This window comes from Crassostrea angulata, chromosome 9 (assembly GCF_025612915.1).
Source record: "Crassostrea angulata isolate pt1a10 chromosome 9, ASM2561291v2, whole genome shotgun sequence".
NCBI lineage: Eukaryota > Metazoa > Mollusca > Bivalvia > Ostreida > Ostreidae > Magallana > Magallana angulata.
In genome coordinates this window covers 37,916,888-37,940,790 of record NC_069119.1, presented here as the reverse complement: position 1 = coordinate 37,940,790, position 23,903 = coordinate 37,916,888, and the positions used below count along the sequence as shown (strand labels likewise).

Genomic DNA, 23,903 nt, shown 5'->3' with positions numbered 1-23,903 from the left:
TACTTGTGATATATGCATACATTAATGTTTAAGATGTAGAAATAACACTTCTGTTACGTCCCTGGCTCCGATTTCGCAAAAAAAACTTCAGTCAAATCTCAGACTTAAGTCTGAGTTTTTTCTCAAATATTTGAGTTTTATCTCAAATTTAAGAAAAATCAAATCTCTGCATTTCACAAAAAAATCTTAGTCGTGTTTTTTACTCAATTTGAGAAAAAACTTAATTTACCTCCATATCAGACTTAAGTCAAATCTCAAATATGATTATGTCATTAACATCATTAATATAGTATTATATTGTCTGTTATGTTCATTTCTTACATCTATTCCACTCAATAATCAGCGTATATGCAATATTTCATGCAGGTTTGATAAATATTTTTTTCATTAAAAAATAATAATTTTGGCGGAGTTATCTCCCTTGACAAAAATTTAAACAAAGGGAACTAATTCATTTGTTTGTGTTAAATGGAATAACTGTGCAGTGATTCTACTTTCTAATGATTTTAAGATAACCATAATGTATCTAATATGGTCTTTTGTTTGCTATATAATATATAAGATCATTTAGGTATGCTGTCTATACTTAGCATAACAAAGTGTACATTTCATGAAGGATTAACATTTTTATGACTCTTGTTAATTTAATCCGATTTTCCTCTGTTGAAAACATAAGCAGACGATTGTTTTTATTAAGAATAAACAAATAAAAACAGTAGAAGTTATAAGGGGCCACTTGTGACAATGAAAATTCTTGACTCAGCTAAGTAAAAAATTCATCTCAGCTGAGAAATTACTTAGTTTGATTTGTGGAATGCAATTTGAGAAAAATCTCAGCTGAGAAAATTCTCAGGATTTGAGATTAAACTTAGGTAAAAACTTAAGTTTTTTTGTGAAATCGGAGCCTGGTCTGTTACGGAAAGTCAGGGAAACTTAAGTCGAAACATTGGTCGAGGCATAGATCGTCTTCAGTTCCGACAATTACTATAACATGTTAATATGAGGGCTTGCAAAGAGAAGTGGATGTAGGCTATGCCTGTCCGCTTCTCAAAAGATAATACCTTAACTCATTTGGCGACTCCCAAAACAAAAGTAGATTTTACAAGAAAGAGGAAATATATGATTTATCTACATCCTCTCGATTACTGAGTTCCCGTAGTTTGTGGTGTTATTATAGAGTGGCATTATTATATGTTAAGTGTTTATGTGTGCCCACTGTTAATAAAGGGATACATATCATGGCTAATTATAATCACAATCGTCTTTTATAGTCAACTGCTTTGTTCTGTAGCCCGGTAATGATAATTCCACAAACTTCGGTTAGGAGATGTTTCGCACCTAAACATGTTTTGCGCTGAGATGGTTCGCACCGATTCTGTTTCGTGCTGAGATGGTTCACACCGTGATAGTTCGCACCGTGATGTTTCACATCGAAAACATTCTTAAAGCTGAACACCGCTCGTAATTAGACACTGTCCGCCATATTTCTCTTTAATCACTGCTGTCCCTACAACCCTTATATAAGGGACAGACCTCTAAACAGTTCAAAGTACTTCACTGTAGAGATCTCACCTGTGTGGACGTACATCTTGTCTCGCCGTGATACTCGGTCGCGATGAAATTAGCAAATTTTACGCACCTTTTTAAAGCCAGGAGAATACGAACATCAAATAAATTGGTCAATGCATTATTTACGAACAGAAAATGGACATAAGATAAGAAAAAAATGCATAAAATCTAAAGACCACGAAAGGAATACTACATGTCGGCCACGAGGTTCAGGTGTGCAATCGGGTGTAACGAAATCGAAGGGTTTATATACCAGGTATCTGTGTGACGGTGCCTATTTACGAGCGGTGTTCAGCTTTAACAATGAATGATTTATGAACATTTAAATGTTAAATTTATGTAGCCGGTGTTGGTAGAATACACATTCACTGATTATTCCTTACACTAGGAGTAATGATTCTACATATAGAACTGTATGTGTTATTAGACCCCTACCGGTTTTTAACCTGGGGGTACTATAGCTTTCCTCTGCGTCCGTCAGTCCGTCCGTCCGTCTGTCTGTCCAACTTCAGTTTTCCACACGTTTTTTCTTTCTGCGTTTGAGGAATAATATGTAATTTGCTGAACAGCTTCAAAATGTCAAACTACAGATCAAGTTTACACTTTTGTAGCGTCTGGTTGACATATTTTCGAGAAAGTTAATTTTTTATATTCCTTTGTTTTAATGTTCGGGTTCGATATTCTGCATAACAGTGCATTTTTTTCATAATTTCCACAACCCATTAGGGAACCTGTATTGCTTATGCAATACTCCCAGAATTCTTGTTTTTGTGTGTATTTTTCAGTAATTTGTATGTCATTCTCAAATAATTCTTTATTGACCAAAGAAGCCATGTGGCTCATAGGCATATAATATACATACAATTAACAGGAGAATGGCGGGGGATTCAACATGGTATTTATATCAAATGGTGTACAATATTATTAATATATAATAGGTATGTATGGTGTTCCGATGAGGCCACTTCGACCAAAAGTGCGAGAGTGCAACGGCGAAGGGCGAAGATGCGATGGCGAAAGTGCGAAGTTGCGAAGGCGATGGAGCGATACTACTATCGCCCCTTCGCCTTCGCAACTTTGCACTCTCACCTTCGTCTTTTTTTATAGCATTCAGAATGTCTTGGTCGATTACATAAATTTTGATGCAGGCACCATACTCGCCAAGGTTTTCCGATTAATCCATGATATAATTGGTACGCATGCGCTATGCCATTGCGCTTACTTTGAATGTTTATCAATATTTTAAAGTGTATATGTGATATATATGTTTACCAGTGCTGGCTATGCCTAATCATTATATACTCCACATAAAATGTAATGTCCGCCATAATGTATACATATGCACTTCTAGACTCCTGTTGCTTACCAGCCGTCTGTTTACCGTGGACCAAACACAGTAACATTCTAATTTCATTAGGCGACACTCCTTGCTCATGTATGGATCTAAAGGGGGAAAATATGTCTCGGACCCCCCCCCCCCCCAAACAAATATAATCGTTCCCCCCACCCCCAGAAAAAGTTATGGATCTGCACCGGCTGTTGAAAAAAATTATAAAAAGTTCATTGTCTGCCTCAGATGTCCTTTTATACAGCTAAAATTGTCTTTAAATGATAGAGAGCTCCACAATTATAAAAGGGCGAAGGCAAAAGTGTGAAGATGCGAAGGCGAGAGTGCGAAATTGGGCAAAGGAGCGATAGTAGTATCGCTTCTTCGCCTTCGCAACTTCTCACTTTCGCCTTTGCAGCTTCGCTCTTCGCCGTCGCATCTTCGCACTCTCGCTCCTTTGCTGTTGCAACTTCCTGCTCTCGCACCTCGACCTAAAGGCGAAAGTGCGAATTAAGCTTTCAATAAATATTGACAAAGTTTTTGAATACTGTGGAATCATTTAAATTTGTGGCCGGTGGGGGTCAATTTTCGTGGATTGTGGGATTTTTGCTTATTCGTGGGGATGTCATTTCATGGATTTGTCGGTTTTAAGTATCACTAAGATAACAAAGTTAACTCTTTCAAAATTTGTTTTTGTCGAGGATGTAAATTCGTGGGGGAGGCCTACCCATGAATACCACGAAAATTGAGCCACCACGAATTTTAATGATTCCATAGTAGATTTGAAGTTATCAGAACTAAATAACTGTATAAATTTGAAAAAGGAAGGTTTCTTATAGCAGTAAGGTTTTATGTATTTTTCTCGAATATTCGAAAAGCAGGACAGATCAGAACAAAATGAAATTCATCTTCTATCTCTTGAGAATTATACAAGGTACATTTACGGTCATTAATGTAGCAACGTTAATGGCATGACTTGTTCCGTATTAATAGAGAAGGGTCAATCAGTGGTGAAACAACTCTTACTTTTGACTTTTTGATTCCTTTAATTTTTAATTGTATAAGATCATATGTTTGTTAAGATTTAATGAAAATTAACCAGTCCAGTACAGCAGCTAATATTAGTGAGTTTGTAGCACATACACTACTCATACATTTGAAATGGAGCAGAATATAAACGAGGAAAGAAGAAAATAAATTGTAAAGAGTCATCAATAGAAACAGAACATAAATAAATTAAAGATTGCATATTTTGGAGTTATTTATTTAGAAACAGAACAAAGTTATTCAAGATTATATATTTAAGATGGTTTTTTTTTTGTAATTAAACACAGGATGAATGACCATCTTTAAGTCCTCCTTAAAGATAGCTTAAAGGTGTTTAAAGGTAGCTTAAAGACGATCTTTAAGCCACCTTTAAGCTACCTTTAAGCTATAAGTATTGCTTAAAGGTGGCTTAAAGAAAGCGTAAAGATGGCTTAAAGGCAGCTTAAAGACTATCTTTAAGCCACCTTTAAGCCACCTTTAAGGACAACTTATAGGTCCTTAATGTCCAAACTTCTTTAAGCCACCTTTAAGCCACCTTTAAGCTACCTTTAAGCCACCTTTAAGCCATTAAAAAAAATTTAATTCAATATTGTGCTTAATTTCCAACAAAATGTATTAACTTTATGAAAGAATAGGTATTTAAACGGTTTTTGTTCTAGAAAGAAAAATGAAAAAAAAAACACAAAAAAAACCGGCCACGGCGAGAATTGAACCCGGGGCCCTTAGTTTACTAGCATCACCACACATCCTCTGCGCCACGGTAACTTACATATATATGAGCGTTTTTATATCCTATATATAAGTGGATATTGAATCACTGTATTGAATGTGTTTACTTGAAAAGATTTTGACAAACCATTCAGTTTGTAACAATCAATTATATCTAATTTATAAATTACATGCATGCATGTATTTAGAATGAAATACGGAACTTGGTCTTCAGTGAACAAAAATATATTATACCTAAATGGAAACCGTAGGTTCACTATAGTAGGCTTTCTTAGTTAATAAATTTAAACCGAGTAGATATACGTTCATCTAATTTATAGCTATAAAAATGTAAGAAAGAAAATGAAATCATTTCTTTTATTAAATGCATTGATACTTTTAGGGTATTTGTTCAATTTCCCGCAATTTTCCGGTTTTCATGATCGCGGCGCCGTTCCAATATGTTTAAATATTTACATGTAATTGTATGTACATGTACATGATTTTTAAAATATCAATTCTATAACAAACAAAATTACCGGTGACGTATTTACTGCATGTGGCAATTGCAAATGACTTGTATAACAATTGTATGATGTGCCAGGCCGGCTATATTTGACATATTTACCCTTATACATATATTTAAATAATCAACCCCTATTTATGATCACCGGTACATTAATTAATTAGCCTCAAGATTTTACTCTTACATACATGTATCGTTAATTTGTAGACGTAACATCTTTGAAACCCACAGCTAGGAAATAATACTTTGAAAATGAATTACACATGTAAATTAACTTTTATTCACTAGACTTATCGTATACTCGTACATACTAAGATTCAACGCCTTTAGAAACCCTGACGTGCACCTGGGCACACGACACACCTGTTGTGTATATCTTGTATATTCTGTGTTAGTTCCAGGGGTTTTCTTAAGTTGGACAAACAATAGACTTTAATTAGATATACACAAACATGCACCTGGGCACACGACACAACTGCTGTGTATATCTTGTATATTCTGTGTTAGTTCCAGGGGTTTTCTTAAGTTGGACAAACAATAGACTCTAATTAGATATACACAAACGAACAAAACTATGTCTAGACAAACAAAGCAGTAATATCCTGCCCGATATAACAAAGGCATTTGAGAGTCTTTTCATCTTTAACATGTATCTAGCAGATCTAGAGTTAGAAATAATGAAAATTGAAAAAAAAATACAAACCTTAAACGGATTAACAAATTAAATTATGCATTTTTGGTTCATTATCTTTATTTTGTTTAATAACCGGATGAACTGAGAAAGAGAGAGAGAGAGAGAGAGAGAATTTTTTTCACCGATTAATTTATAATAGGAAACAAACATACTTTAATTAGTTTTATGTACATTTAAGATACAGAGACTGCGCTCATACCTACAATAATTTTGAAACCCCCCAAAAATTATAAAGAATTTTATAACGGCAATCTGTGTCCATCAGAGCGGTGCTGATGATAGTGATCTGTGTTTAATGGAGCGACGATTAAAACCGCCTGGAACACCCCCCCCTTCCTTGGAAATTATATTTTCACTCGGATAACCCCCTCCCATCTCTATAAAAGAGCTTTTGCATTTAATATATGTGTTTATTGTTCAGCTTGATCAATATTGACTTAAAGACCACTTGAAGACAGTGTAAAGGCAGTGTAAAGAGAGCGTAAATGCCACTTAAAGATGCTTAAAGGTGGCTTAAAGGTGGCTTAAAGGTAGCTTAAAGAAGTTTGGACATTAAGGACCTATAAGCACTTGCTTAAAGGTGACTTAAAGGCAGCTTAAAGGTTGTATAGCCTTTAAGCTCCTTTAAGTCACCTTTAAGCCACCTTTAAGAACTTGCTTAAAGATGGTTTTTCGCCCTGTGAAAGCTCTTTATATTATTTTTAGTAATTACATAACACTGAACAACTACTGTAACATTAATATCTGTTTTATTTGGACTGATAAAATTTGCTCAGGACTGGTAAAACATGCAATCGCAACTTCTCGGGCCTTTCCGGCAGGCTCGGAAAAACACCTCGAATGTATTAACATCACCGGATGTTAGAATTTTATACAAAATTGAGTCGCTTCCCATTAAAATAAGTATCGGCTAGACAGTCTTGTATGTCGCTTCTGTGTTATATTTTAGTGTATATCGTTTACTTTAATGAAGTATAGCGCACATCTCAACAGATCGTAAAATGTGTTATATTTATATCAAGTTTTACAAAAAGGGAGGTTGTCATGGACGTCTAGGTAATGCATTCGAGGTATTTTCCGTGCCTGCCGGAAATGCCCGAGAAGTTGCGATTGATAGAACATGCTAATTAATCAGTCCGAATGACTGATAGAACTTTCTGGTTTTATGAAACTCTGAGTTTTAACGTTTACCTGTTGACATTACTATTAATTTATATATATATGGGAATGGAAATTATCAAACAATATCACACATTACTTTTATTTAATAGTAGTACAAAAATGGTAGTTGAATGGATGCAGAGGCGGTAATGTAAAGTTTAAAGCAGAAAAGTTATGTACCGGTAATTAAATTATCCCCACCTTTAGATATGTGGTGATTCTTAATTACTTGCAATTTAACACCCCTAATTTTTCATTAAAAAAAACCAGTAAGGTTAATCTCAAGTGAAACGCATGCTATAAATGTTGTCACAACACAGTTAACACCTTTTGTTCTGAACCTGTATAATAAGGTTATGGCTTCAAAGGCTTCATAAAAAAACCAACGAAAACTAAAACACGATATATTTAGCGGCGCATTTAAGCAGGGACGTATTTTTCCCTGATTTAACGGTTATAGATGCAAAGGTGTCTGAACCAGTGGGGCATATATTTCGCTATTTTTGAAAAAAAATGGTTGGTAAGAGTTTTCTTCTTTGAAGTATAGGTATACCCCCCCCCAAACACGGATAAGGATTTTCATGATTTTTTTTTGGGGGGGGGGATTTACGACAGGAAAATTTTTTTGTTTTGGAAGTATAGGTTTACAACCCCCCCCCCCTCCCGACCCCCCTTACCGATTAGGATTCTGATGATTTCTGATGACACACACACTTTCAATTTGCTTCCGACGCCAGTGAGATGCAAACACCGTTTTAATGTTTTTTTTATAACTTTTTTCAATTCTTAAATAGGTTATGATTAATTTCAGAGCAATAATAACACGAGAAAAATATCTTGGTACAGTGAGATGTTTCGCTCCGAGGGAGGTGCGAAACATCGAGGTGCGAATCATCTCAGCGCGAAACAGGTGCGGACCATCCCGGATTTCCAAATTTAGAGGCTAAAATTAAGCAATCACTTTAAATGAAGTACACTGATGTGTAAATAAAATAAATACCCTGAAAAACACGGAGAAACACAGTGAAAAACAGAAAACTCTTACATTCTTATGAATCAGACGATCTGCGACGACAATCGAGATCTACATCATGTGACTCCAATGAATCTCACTGGGCGAGTTTGATTGAACAACACGAGTGACTTGGGTTGCCAGAGTTGTTAATAAAACATGTAGATCTATTCCACGACGCTAGTGTTGAACCCGTGTTACAAAAGTTTACTCCTACTTTTAGCATGTGATAGGCCTAGTCATATATGTGAATCAGTGCAGGTGAACTTTAGAACATAGATATATGTATGCAAACATATACAATTACTTATGTATTACGTCATTTATACGTATTTAAATGCAGAGAGGATATGCATCCAAGAAATCAATTAAGGTAATTAAACACTATAAGTATATCATATACAGTTCATGCACATATAGTTTAATTGTACTACAGGCCTCTAAATTTCTATCAATAAGCCGCTTAATGTAGGGGAAGAGAAGTATTTATACCCTATCTGTATTTGTATTTATATATAGATAGGGTATATATGATTACATGTATCTTTCTCATCTACATTTATCGGCTTATTGATAGAAATTAAGAGGCCTGTGATTGTACAGAATATTTGTCTCTAGGGAGTTAATTACAATCAAAAGTGGCTTTCACTTCATAGTTTTATTATTCATTTATCACAATCATAGTAATTTTCACATTACTGAGAATCTCTTATCAATATGTCATTGTATAACATGGTATACATCAAACAGTTAATATATCTCAGAAGGGTTGCTGTCTCAAGTTCACAGTTGTACGGTCTTGTAACCTGCCAGATAAAATGGGACCAGAGTGTGTTTGTGCCTCATCACTTATTGTTATCTTAAAATATTTAAAAAATACTGTTTAATAGGTAGTATTCCAGATAGTTACAGTGGACGGAATGATGGAAGGCAGTGGAGGCTTCTTTTTGCATGTATGTATTAGAATTATTCAATACTAAATCTGTATATTCTTATTCCTTGTCATAACAAGTATTAAGTGTTCAAGTCGCCTCATATCTGCCAGTTTTACACTTAAATCTAGTCAGTAGTGTTCTAATGCAAAGTTAAACGCTTCGTTTTCTGACAATAAACTGTCTGGTTAAAATTAAAGATTATCATTAACATAATTAATTAACCTGATAGGATGACAGTTTATTGTCAAACATACCAGTAATTATAAGTTAGAAATAATAATTTTAAAAGTTTACATGGATATTATTAACTTGACTTTTCAAGTTTTTATCCTACAGAAATTATTCACATTGGTTTGATTTCCTAAGGCTTAAAGTATGTGTGTCTCTCTTATTTTGTATCTATAACTCTACTACTTGGACTACTTTTATTACAGAATACTGGAATGGGGTCATTGCAGGAAATTCTATCAGAGGTTTGTTACATGCATCCCCTATCCCATCAGCTAATTAAAATATAAAGTCAGATAAACCATAATCTGTGTAAGTCTTTCTCCTGAGTTTTAACTGTGTATTGTCTTGATTTCTATGCTGCATGTTAATATTTTATTGATATATTTTTATTTAGATTTTCTCTCCTTTACTAATACTTTCAAAACACTAGTACAAACAGATAAGATGTTTTAAAAAATTAGTTTAAAAATACAAATGAGTCATTGTGTAGCATAAACTACATGTATCCAGTATTCTTAATATTCTGCCATATTTACTCAATAGACAGATATGCCTGCTGAAGAGTTCCCTATGAATAGATCAACACAGGTGAGTATTACAGTTTTGCATGTTCATGATTTTATATCAGGATTATTGAAACAATGAAACTTGATGGAATTATTCGCTATTTTTCAAAAATGGCGTAGACATTAATGCAAAAATAACTTATTTCATTAAACAATTGTGATATCATCCTGATATATTTCAAAAACCATAGTCCAAATAAATCGTAGATTGATATATATACATTGTACATGTGACAAGGTTATGTGGGCTTTCTGATCATGTTTTGTTAAGCGTTTGTTGCTCTTTTAAATTAAAAAATTACCTGAGTCCCTCAGGTTATGCATTGTTGCCAATGCTTTAATGCTCCTACAAACAAATTCTAGGGGAGTATATTGGAATCAACCTGTCTGTCTGTAGTCAATTTTTTTGTCAAACTTCTCCATAGAATCACAGACTTTAACCTCACCTGAGCTGTAAGCTCAACTGAGCTATTCTGATCGCTTTAGTTCTAGTATTTGTACATCTGTCTGCCCTAACTCCTGACTTTGTTAACTTAAAACACATTGGCCTATTGTTTTATTCCAAATTACAATTTTGTTTGCTTATTTGACTTATAATACTTCTTATACATCATGATATATTGATTTTCTGCTGTTTTAAGGAAGCTCAGTGTCAACAAATTAATATGAATATAAGTTGCAGAACTTGCTTTTCAATCATTGTAAAGTAAATGATGTTTAGTTTAATAAAAACATAAACAAATAAAACTATATGCTGTCATTAGACAGTAATACCTGCACCAAGTGTTTGCCCCTGAATAACACTGTTTTGTACCAGTTTAATTAAAAATGAAGGCCACATGCAAACTCCGGTAATACATTTAAAAATTATAATTTTCATAACTGAAGGATGAGATCCCTTCTCATATGATAATACGCATGAGCAGCACTTTATGTGCAATTTGGGGTTGAACTGTTTGCTGTGAAGTTTCATCCCCTATCTTCTTTTTAAAATGAGATCATAGGATATAAAAAGCATCATGTCAGGGATGTGTTTGACAAATAAATAGAAAACAATAACCATAATATAAGATGAAAAGTAAGAATTGCATTCACTTTTTCTTTCCGATTTGTTTATATATTGAAAGCTAGCAAAACCTTTATAGATGATAACATTTGAGGCATTTACTCATGGAAAATAAATGAACAGTAATGTGAGTAATCAATTACTCATAGAGCATCATATTCTTTTTAAATTCAACACCCAAAGTTTCAATTGGCAAAGATATGCTTATCGTGTAAACAACAAAATAAGGATTTATTTTTTAATTTTAAAGTTTGAAACATGCACATTTTGGTTTTAGATATTATTTATTTAACACTGTAAAGGAGCTATTTATAAAACCTAGGTCCTTCATAGTGTTAACAAAGATATGGATCATGAAATTAGTTATATATATTTCAAACAAAGTACTCGAAGCAAAAAAAAAAAAAGAAACATTTCCACTACATTTCAAAAATTATTTCGCATACAACTTAGAAATATCTCACGCTTTATATACCGCTGGTCTTATTAAGAGAGTAATTTTTATACATTTCAATTCATATTTATTTAACAGTTGTGAAGGCATGGAGAAAATATTAGAGTCGGTGTTTGTGGGAATGTGTCATATTGTGGGGACCCCACAAAAGATTGCCATCATTAGAGCGTCATGGTACACGGTGGATATGATACAAAAACGAGTTACAAATAACGACGACCTAATCATGATGATAAGTGGAAGCAATAGAGAAGGGTTTAGGCTGAAGGGGTCAGATATGGATTATATGTTCTGACCAAACAACCACTAATCGAGTGATCATGGACGTATCTCAGTCTAAATATTATAACACCTTTAATACAAGCTTGATTCTATCTGACAGTTCTGAGAGTCGACCAGGATTCACTTTACTTCAGTTGCTGACACAACGCAAGCAGGCAACCGCATACGTACAATCGGCATTAGTCAGAATGAACAAACATCTCTTCATTTCTAGTTCTAGATACAGACAAATAACTTGTTCACTACCATTTTCAAATTCCAATTTGCATGGACCCTGCGGTAGCGGTGTAGTAGGAGGCGTTGAATACGACACTGCCCACTCTTTTGTATGTGACTTTTGGCCTACATATGCATCTTCATGGAAAGACAGATGTCATGCATGGCCTGATCCACAGGCTGTTGATGATATATTCAGAAGCGGATGCCACTTTGTAGCTATATGACACCTCTTGGGGTTCCATGAAACAGAAGAATGGAGAATTTCTTTTTCTTTGGCAGAACACAAGTGTGTGTATGCTATGAATCACTATCAGTTTCTGATTTATGGATTGTTAAAACTGTTCCTAAAAAAAGTTATAAATCAACAATCAGAAGAAACCAGTAACCTGTTATGTTCATATCATATCAAGACATCAGTCTTCTGGGCGATTCAACAAAACACTCTTCCTCAGTTGTGTCCACAAAATTTGCTGGCTGGTTTCTGGGTCTACTTTAAACTTCTCCTTAAATTGGTGTTTAAGGGGGTCTGTCCCAACTGGGAGATGCTGGGGACCTGCCACCAGATAACAGGAAACCTCCAGGCTGCTCTTTATAAATACCAACAATCACTTATACCCTATCCCCGTAACAGAATATAATCTGCCACACAGATAAGAATACGCGAGTTAGCATAAGGACCATTCCATGTCAGTAAATAAAAAAAAATTCCTACATTGTAAATCTGTTCCTGATAAAAAGTTAATGACAGATGCCATCTTTGTACATGTTATTCATTTAAACTTGAATATTCCCACATAAATATAATAAATTCTGCAATGTGACAGCTTCAATTCCCTTTATTTTCATGAATGACAAGAGTTTTTTGGTGATATCTATATATGTGATGCTTATCTTACAGTGTTTATTTAATTTTTTTTTATTTTCACCCAGCACTATATATTTTGATAAACAAAATTCTCATTAGAAATAATTTGTAGCTCTAAGACGTATTACTTTAATAGAAGCTCTTGATGTCATTTAACATTTTGGATTGTTTATCTGCTAAATCTAATCAAAATATCAAGAGATACATATATGATATTTTTTGTTAAGTTTTTATTTATTTTTACTTACAAATCAAAATGTTACGATATGTTGACCAACTTTTAAGACAGGCTAAGACTACGCCACCAATACCATAGCTGTATTCTTTTTTTAAATTTCCGAATTCGAGCCCATTTACTTGCAACATACAAATACTCATGTATCCACCCAATCTTGAAATACTATTGTTTATGTATTACTGTAGAGCAGATAAAAATCGCGGCCGGAAATGATCGCGATTTGTTTTTTCATTTTTCAGCAAATCCTGGTTGATTGAATTCGCGAAAACAAAAAATCGTAAAATGTAAAATTGAAACCTGAATTAATTTTACAAGATACAAATTATGGTTATCTCTACATGGTACATATTAACTCACAGTTGAAAAAAGAATCAACTTGGTTTCATTTTCAAACTGTATTTTGTTGACAAACAATTTTAGTGATATCTAATGTAATACTTTTCGATAAAAACACTGGTTTGTGTAGTAACCGTTTATAATTATTGTTCGGTTAATATAATAGTTTGTTTATGTACACCCCCTTCTATATTGGAAAAAGTACACCGGGCAGACAGGATTAGTCATTCATCACTGCACGTTGCTTGGGTACTTGTTCAGTGCCATGTTTGGTTACTGCAGTTCATTTTTAAAGTTTATGTAATAGGAGAAATGTGCATAATAACGAAAGGTTTAGCACAATTCTTGTTGGTTGGTTGATTATTCTATATTTAAAGAAATTATCTTTAAAAAGTTTGTCTCATGTATACTTTGTTAGATTTAGTCAAAGCTGGATGTAGAGGAAAACCCCCATTGACGTCTTTTAGTGAATCATGCTTTTTATCCTACTGGTAATTATAAAGTTGATTTTAGCAATAGCCATGATCGATTATTATGATAGACCGCTTAATACCATAATTTTTCTTGAAAATTAACTATTTTATTAAGCGTTGTCAACTATACTGTTATGTCATTAAAACGGAAACATTTCGTTTTGTGTGTTTCACGATAAGATAAATGAATTAGTTTATCTGATTTGTTTAATATTATTCGAGTAATTATTCACTAGATGTTAAGTTCGCAGAATTTTTATTTCAGTGAATATAGCAAAATTTAGTTCCTCGAGTTAATATCCTAGTATACAGTACCTAAATAAAACAGAAAAAGCTAACTAATAGTAACTTTATGTATGTATAAAAATATATATTGTATTGTAAAACACTATAATATCAATGTTTATTTTTTCAGTTTATAGTGTTGGAATATTATGATAAAATATTATAAGAATGAGTTGCTGAAGTAGTGTTTATATCTAAAAAAAGTCTTATTTTTATTAGAAACTTGTCAAAGTAATTTATTTAGAGTATAATGAATAAATAGTTCACTTTCTGTCTGATATAAAGGATCAATTGAAAAAAAAAAAGATAATCAACTAGAGCAGAGCTCGTGGCAAAGCCACGAGTAGGTCTTCCGTTGTTGCTGCGGGTTGAAAATATATGTGATATGGTGTCAAACGATTATAATGACTAAACTTTCAGTTCTGCTTTTGTTATAAAAACGTGTTTTAATTGAAAGCCTGTATATAAAACGTGTTTTAAAAAAGAAAGGAAGAAACTGTTTTAGGAAAACTATTTGTCGAACACAGTTTGTGTAATCGTTTCAAAAATTCTTTAAAACATGAGATGTTTAATGGCGAGTTAAATTTTCAAAGGGTAGCAAGCATTGTTATTATATATATGATACGAGTAGACTTGGACATTCAAAATAATATATAATCAGCGAGAAAAAAAGGATCAGCGGGAGAATTTATGCAAAAGCGACCATCTACCATTTTACACGTGCTGTTTCATAGAGACACCGCTATGTAACGTGAATTAAATAACCTTATTAACAGAAATGAATATTACTTCTCTTGACGATGTAATAATGTGCAAAATCCTTATTTTTATGTCAGTGGGTTGACTAATTTAATTGAAAAAAACTTCAATTGCGCTTGCGTAAATTGGAATTCTGGGAAGGAATTAGACAGCCCGTGTTAGATAAATTCGAAGAAGTTATGAAACTGGTCAGTTTCTAGATCAAACTGTGCATTGATGTATTAATAGACTATCATGAGTATCGTCAGTAGCCACGGTCCGGAATCCGTATGTGCAGTCATACACTGTATGTACATCGATACACCTTTACCTCCTCACCTACAGCCATACAAATAAGGGTGCAACCTTCATATACACATGCATAGTATTATAGTTCTGGAAACTATTTATCTTGTATTCTAATATATTGGGTATTCATTGTTCACCTAAAATTAGTATTCCACTGGCTGTAGCTAACCTTGTAAGTAAATGAAGTTGCATTACAACCTCATAGTACACAACTTCAATTAAAAGGGTTTTTTTTTTTATCAATTTTCATACAATTAGCAATAAATAAAATCCCCAATAACGCACTTAAGTGTAACTTTGTGAAGCGCATATATTTTTGGGAGGCAGATATGTCGCTATATTATAGTCTGCAAGTCAAGTGAACTATCATAGTCTTTTAAAGAAATAAGAAGTCTGCTGCATTTGCAGTACTTTGATGATTTCTATGGCGATCGACTGCATTGCATAATGTAGTCGTATTTCCCAAGAACAAAATTTCCTGTGACTTCGAACTTTTAATTATTATATATTATGAATTATTCTGTTCATAACTATAGAAGTTTAGCGTGTTCAACAGGTTAATTTATTAGCCACATTCCAGGCACGTAGCATCAGGGGGGGGCGAGGCCCCCACCCAATTTTTTCTTGCTTCAACAAATTTTTTAAAATTTACATATAAAAAATGAATTATAATGGAGTTGCCCCCCCCCCCCCCCCCCCCCCCACTGTTTTGGAAGTAAGTAAAAAATTGATATGAAAATAAGGAAATGAAGAGTCAAATTGAAGTTAGCTGTCCCCCCCCCCCCCTCCCAGGGATTAGGAATTTCATGATTTGGAGGGTAAAAAATTTTGGTAGAGAAAAATTTTTTTTTTGGAAGTATAGTTTAGTCTATCCCCCCCCCCCCCTCCCCCACGGATTAGGATTTTGAAGATTTTTGGAAACTTTAAATTCCCTTTTTTTTTCTTTTTTTTTTTTATTTTGCTTGTCAAGATTTTTTGGATGGGTCTGCCCCCCCCCCACCACTTTCAAAAACGATGCTACGTGCCTGCATTCTCAGGTTACGATTTCACATCTTCAATGTGAAGGTGATTGACTTCAAATAAAAGTCTAATTGTTTATAAAAGCACCCTTCCAACTGTTACTCAATTACATATATTCTGAGTTGTGTGCACTAAAGCGACACAAGATTGTCGGTCGCACGTGGCGTTTGAATTAACACAGACTGACCGAATAAACAAACGGGTGGGAAAGTAAAAACACGTTGAATAGAAAATGTTACACATAAGAAGAAGTCACCAAAATGATTTTCGACAGATCTGGATATCTTTTCGCCAATTTAAAAAAAATCCAGCGCGAGTACTTGTCAGCGGGGCGGGAGGAGGGGGGGGGGGGACGCAGCAATGAGTTCGCTTCCACACTGAAACGAACAACCATGTATAAGAAAAACTACAGAGTGATTAATATGTGACCGATAGAATCTAATCTTAAGTTGTTTAAAACTCATGTGAATATTCTTTAAAATAATCAAATGCCTCAATTCAGGAAAATTGAGGACATTCTTTTATCGTGCTAGCACCTACCGCAAACATGTAACATAGAACTTTGATATAATTTGATTTGATTTTTAAACTACTTTGTACGCTATCGTATAATTAAATTAATGCTTAATCAACTGTTCAAGTAAAATAAATTTATCTTTTCATCTTAAACCTATATAACAGTTGAAAACATAATTAAATATAGTTCTGTCCGTGCAAAATATGAAACATGAACGCGTGATAAGGTACATGTAGAAGAACACGAGCCGACCACGGATCACTTGTTCACTAGCGCTGGATCTCCTCGGTCATGTGCGAGGGATAATCATCATTAAATATTTGTGGGGGGGGGGGGGGGGATTTAAATTTTTTTAGATATACAAACCAACCATTAATTTATGTCTGACGATGTTTCCGATTTGGAGTAATATCGTTCATTAATATTCATTTACAGTCAAATGTTTAATTAAATAAATACAGGATGGACAAACTTTTATAACATAAAATTAAAACAGTTCTTGTATTTACGGCTATATAAACTCAAACACGTTCATATTCATCTAAGTGTGCGTCGCGGTGTGCGAATCTTGTGTATTAGATAACCGCTTACCGCTAGGTACAGTGCTGCTATCGTGAAAGTTGACAAAACTATCCTATCCTATCCTATATCCTGTATCCTGCATCCTATCCTGCAAATAAGCTCTATCCTATCCTATCCTATCCTATCCTATCCTATCCCATACATTCAAAATATAGGAATGCAAGTTAAATAAAACGAAATTTAAGAATTAGATGATTTTATCAATTAATGTAGTACTCAAAATGAATAATTAAATCTTAAAACAGAATATTCTTCGAGCGGGATAACTTACTTACCTGTGCTACGGTAAAATTAAATCGTACGCGGGACGGACACATTAACGTAAACAAACAGGTAAGCGAGTTGATTTTTGATTTTATTATATTTATGCGTAAAAAAAAAAGATAAATAACTTCGATGCACTTATTGAGGAACTGTTAAGTCACATATTTTTATCAAATTATTTTCTTATCACATATAACTGAGCGTAATTATCATTATTTGAGCGATTCGTTTGACGATCAATGTAAAATCGATCTGGAAAGGAAAAATTCCTGTAGGAAGTTTCTATCGTTTATAGTTAAATCACTTTGAATATTTTTAATGTATAAATTCTTAAGCATTTATAGCTAGCTAACATTTATTAATTCGATATTTTCAGGTTCATTATATAAACGGACAGAAATATGCGTCCCTGCTATTGGGCATTGAAGAAATTATATGGCACGTGAAGCAATGTCTGTTTCTTGTTTACATGTTTATCTTTTTAAATGCCGAATTGGTCGTTTATAAATTAAAGCTTTTATTACTTCGCTAACTTTAAATGAAGTAAATCTTTTTCTGACGTTGTCAAATGTTGCATCGAATTCTCGCAGTAACTCCGTACTTGCGTACGAATTGACAAAGATGTAGCGCCGACATTTTAGCGCGCATCAATGCTATGCACCGCGTTCTTGATATAATAATTATTCTTAAATGGTTTAACTTGTGAAATTTATTAAATTGACATTGAAAATACATTGTTACGCCAATTTTTGTTTCGCAAAATAACTCTGAAATTTATACTCGAATCTGATTGGCTACAGGATGCAAGATAGGAAAGGATAGGATAGGATAGAACTTAACTTTTATATTTCTATCATGTATCGTGCATCGTGCATCCTATCCTATCCTATCCTTGTCAACTTTCAGGATAGCAGCACTGTAGTGCAGCCGTGGCTGATCTCCTCGGCCGTGGACGAAGGATAGATTACGTTAAGGTACAACGCAAAGACACGCACAGCTAAAAACCAAGGAAGATTTGAAAAGTTTGCAGTATAATGACCATATTCTATCAAATAGAAGTTCTTTTTTTTTAACTTAAAACCCACAATTGATCTATGTCTGGTTTTGCTTTAGATTGAGAATGACATTGTTTTTATTAATTAACTGAACAATTTCTTAATTGATACCCAATCGTTTAGTCCACAAACTTTTATATGTAATCAAAACTAAAACAATTCTTGAGTTCGCGGCTATATAAACTCATATATGAGAGACACAACTCTCGTGTATTAGATAACCGCTGACCGCTAGGTAGCCTAGCCGCGACCATGGTGACCGATTTTCTCGGCCGCGGGCGAGGGAGAGTTTCGTTAACTTGGCCAAATTGCCGCGAGTACTGGTCAATGCGTATTACTATTTACCCTCATATTATGCAATACCTGAACACAAAAACAGTTTTATGAGCTCAATAAAGTCACAAACAGCATTTTTTGCAGCGACGCCCATATCGAAAAATTTACCGTTTTAGAGTTATTAAGCAAAGACTTTTAAGGGATCTAGACCCCTCATTTTAGGGGCTAGCATTTGATGGTATCAAATGAAAGCTCGTAATATTCTGCACAACTTTTGTTCTATATGTGTCTAGAAAAAATTTACAACTAAAAAGTTATTGAGCAAAGATATAAGCAAAATTTTACATTTTTTGAAACACAAATTTCGATGTAAGTTTTTAAGAAGTATACGTGGGTTAATCAAACATGTAAAACTAGGAGGAGAACGTGCAAGGTGTCTACATTAAAGATTTATAAATTAAAAGTACTTGCTATAGATCAACTCGGAGCCTTTGCAGGTACACGAGACCCACTAAAAAAATATTGAAAGGGGAATAACTCAAAACCGGAAGTAGCGATTTCACAATATTTTGTGCTATAGTAAGCTATTGTCATTTCCAATAAACCCTGAAAATTTGAATAAAATCTGATGACAAACAAGCGAGATATTACAGTTTAAAGAAACGTCTAGAAGAAAAAGAAGAAGAAAAATAATAATGAAGAATTTCCAACAGAATCAGTACAAGGTCTTCCGTTGGAAACGGAAGACCTTAATAACTCTTATCAGTACATATCCCTTTTTATATGCTGAGTAAAAGAATATTTACTTGACAAAATATGTCAATTTCTTAAATAATATTTTCTGTAAAAGACCTATTTGTTGAAGCGAAATGAAAAGCCACTGACCAGTAAACCTTCGTGTAGAATGCCTATATAAGGACAAATAATATACTGAAAAATTAAATTTTCAATAAATCTGATAATTAAAAAAAAAATCTTTCAAAACAATGTATACCTAACATCTAATCAACGGATAGCCTTAAGTATGTTTAATACTTGCAGTGTGTTTATTCCAACTGGGGTATGCGAATCAAAACCGCAAAATATTGTCATTTTTAATTAGAACTTGAATGCATTTTTTTTACATGTGTAGATTGAGTTTGTTCTTCATATTTGTGTCATGGTCCAAATATGGTCTAATGGAGAAAAACCGATTAAAAAAAACCCAGAAACAAAATCATTGAGAGATGGCCCACTATACATTTAAAATATAACAACTGAAAGTCCGCACATTTGTGGCAAAAGTCGCATATACATGTAGCGTTTAAACTGTTGTGACTGAAATAACTCAGTGGTTAAAGTACCAGGCATTATGTGACCTTTTAGAATTAGGGGTTTTAAGTTGTTGGTTTGATACAACCAAAACTTAGGACAATGTTTTTTCTCATCGGTTGTAAAAAATAAACTGTACATAGTAAAAATTGTTTTTTTTGCAAACTTGTATCATAACATTATCAAATAGATTTAATTTGAAACACGTTTTTGAAACTGTATTTTACGATTAAACCAAATGGGATATCTTACCCCCATCTTCTTTGTATTGGGGTATAGGCACTATTATTACTCTGGCCGGATCATGCTATACTCTGTCCCAAGATATTTTGGATTCACGCTTGGCTTAATTGTTTGATATTTATAAATACCTCAGGATTCAAACAATGTTCATTCAAAAGTATGAAAAATTTCCAAGATTTCTCAGTCAAAACGCCCCTGTTAGCTTATCAGGTTTCAATACAATGCTAATAAATGTGATGTCTACGGAGATTTTGCATTGCAGCAAGCCCGGATGATAACGTTGAAATATTGCACGATGTATTCCGAGTGTATTCCGAATGGAGAAAAGATGTAAACATTTCTCCATTATAAATCTCCGTAAGGAATCTGTTTTCGTTCCTGTTAATTTTTCCGAGTGAAAGATGATAATGTGTCAATGAAATTATCTTGGAAAATATCCCTTTCAACTATTTCAATTGCACTTCTTTCACGGGTAAGTGTATTTTTTATTAAAAATCGTCCAAATGTGCAGCATAAATATCTTGGGACAGACTATAGTGTACAATACATGCATCTAGAAATCTGCCGTGGAATAATCTGATATTATACATTTATATATTTCAATAGTCTAGATATAATAATCACATCATAGAAACCATATTATGTTGATGTCTGATTGTTCAATCTAAATAGTCAATGATCACATTGATTTGTAAGATCATTGTAAAGTTTATAGTTAAACATCCAATTCATAAATCTAGTTCAACTTTTAAACTACTGTAGCGAGGCACGCATTTTTGTTGATACAGTTACCTCCCTTAGTTATATTGATTTACATCATTAAATGCTTGTTAATTATCTCTAATCATTAGTATTTATTTGATCTTCTTTACAATAATAATCATTGTATATACATACTTAGATTTAGAGATAACAGAGGTTTATGTATAATACAGGCAGTATTATTTATTCAAAATATGCATGGATAAAACCAAACATCCATTTACTGTTTATAATGGTTTATTTATATAATGCTCTTCCGAGTGTGTTTAAGAGAGATTGACTACGTGGTTACAGCCTGTGTACGTCTCTATGAAACTCTTTTCTGTGAGTGCTCTCTGCGAGTAAGAGTGTTGGTCACTTTGGTAGCGGTTACATTCTCGGTAGCGGTTACATTCTCGACAGAGATAGGGTGTTGGCATCCTCTATCGTTAGCTACAGCTCGGCAGAGAACTAGGAAGGCTGAACACATAGATGGTATAAGATAAGAGAAGTGTTGGTATCTTCTCTTGGATATCCGGCTCTTCGAGGTGTTGGTGTCCTCGGTTGAGCATCTTGGCTACGAGTGGTGTTGGAACTGGGGTATACGAGGCGTTTGAACCTCTGTTGTGTAGACCCATTAGTAGCGCAGACCTCTGTTGTATAGACCCAGTAGTAGCGCAGATACCCTTGTTACTGAGAAGTAACCTGGTAAAGAGTCACTAGGTAGCACGAAGACCTCGTGCTTGGGCACTTGGTTTGAGATATTGGTTTGGGCCACAGGTCTAAGACATCTAATTGAGACAGTGCTCGGTTTCACCCATAGCCTGGTCCAGGAAGACCATGATCTTGTAAATACGCTGTGTCAATCTGTTTTGTTCTCCAAGGGCTGATTCTAAGCAGACCCTTATCCCATAGTAACGTCAGACAGATAGTCTACCCCCTACACGTTACACTACATGTAAAATTCGGGAGCTTGTTGATCGTTGTTACTTTTAGATTCATTGACCTCCTTTAGAAGAATGGCCTTTTAAGAAGATATATGGAAGATTCCAATAACTAAAATATAAAAGAATTGTATTCGCTAAAAGATAATTTATAGCTTAACAAATCATGTGTCAATCTTTAAGGTAGACTTGAACCTTTGCCTCCTTAATAAGTTGGAGTATAATTCAACTTGGCATTCAGAAAGATTTCTTGGACAATAAACTTGAGAGCGCCCTATATTTCAATCAATGTATGAAAAAATCTTCATCCCTATACTTTAACATCAACCTTGTTGTTTCGAAGGTTTCTAGGGACATTTATGTCGGGTTCGTTTTTTTTTTAAATGCATGATCAATTTTCCCTTATAGTATTGCTCACACTAATGGTATTTCAGATGACATATTTGATATAAAGTACTGTACTAAAAGTATGGTTCGGTGGCTTTAGTGCAAATATTTAGGTCATATATTTTCAAAAGATGATTAAAACCATAAGTATGTCAAAAAGCTTGGGGGGAAATATCGGAAAGGGAGGAGGGTGCTACTGCACTTTTTCCTACGGATTTTCCAGCTAGGATCAACATTTTTAATATGTATAATATAATTTGATCGAGTGCATAATTTTAGTGATTGTTATATTGTATCTATATAGTAATTTTCCATTTTCTCCAATGTCTGCATAAACAATTGTACAACAATATGCGGTATAATACATGTTCAAGAGACTAACAAGCAAAACATTAAGTCGGAAAATTTTGATAATATTAAACCTATTTTGTTTATTAATAGAATATAAAATTCATAATATTAAATGTCTAAATAGAAATATAACATGCATGTAAACATAAATTTTGAGAATTTCAAAAAGATATGCAATTTTGTGAATTTAGAAGGTGATGTGAAGAATGTGTAATATTTTTTAAAATATTTTCTGTAGAAAATCAATAAGTCTTGACTTTTTCGTTTAATGACTATCATTAGATTTTCTTAGTATAACCTAACATGACGCAATTTCGTGGATAATTGATAAATTATGAGATCATGCTTCATTGTGTTAAAATGTTGCTGTTGAATTTTTTTTTTACCTATGTTAGCTGATTCACACTCATCGTAGGAAAACGAATGTGCCAAAGTATAAATATTTTGGCCTTTTTAGTAATTTTTTTTAATTTAAATTTAAAAAAGAATTGGATATATACTTTAAATTGTACAGGGATGATTTTTTTTCCTTTGAAGACTGATATATAGATGGGTAGTGCTTAATAAGAAAAAAAAATGTGATTCATTTAGATCAGCAGAATCAAGTATACCGGCCAGTATCTGCTATGAGGGTTTAAATAGTTTAAAGAAAGATCTTTAATAAGACACGAGTATTGACCACCATGTTAATGCAGTATTCATACATGTACACTGTTACGTATTAGGTTTGTCACAGAAATCAGTTGGGTCGGTAAAGTTCAGAGAATTTTAAGCGAGGCCTTTTATCCAATGACATTGCATCGCATCGTTTTAGTATGAAGCAAATCAAAGTTTTAACAATCTTAGTGACTTTTATTTATTTGACTCATACATGCCATGTTATGAAAGTAAAACTAGAACTGCATGAACAACAATAATGAGGCTCAAAATTTATAAGGAATGACAAATATAAAGACTGCTGGTTTCACTTTCATAGTGTACGTGTCATTGGAAGTATCATTAGGTGTCTGTTTTGGTTTTGATATTAAATTCATAAATTAAAGGTCCTTCATTTAATTGCGAGTGGATAATGTTAACTGCAGAGCTAAATGAAATGATCAAATGATCAATTACGTCTATTTGATCAGTTGTATTAAGGCTCTGGATAAAGACACATTGCCTTTGTCTAGAT

At 33.6% G+C, this 23,903-nt stretch overlaps 1 protein-coding gene and 1 pseudogene across 1 annotated transcript in view; one reads left to right on the top strand and one right to left on the bottom strand.

Annotated features, from left to right (window-relative positions):
* Nucleotides 1-23,903, top strand: part of LOC128163007 (pyridoxal phosphate phosphatase PHOSPHO2-like) — a 178,333-nt pseudogene that overhangs the window by 119,946 nt on the left and 34,484 nt on the right.
* Nucleotides 1-23,903, bottom strand: part of LOC128162328 (uncharacterized) — a gene marked incomplete at its 3' end in the record, with an annotated part of 151,666 nt that overhangs the window by 112,325 nt on the left and 15,438 nt on the right.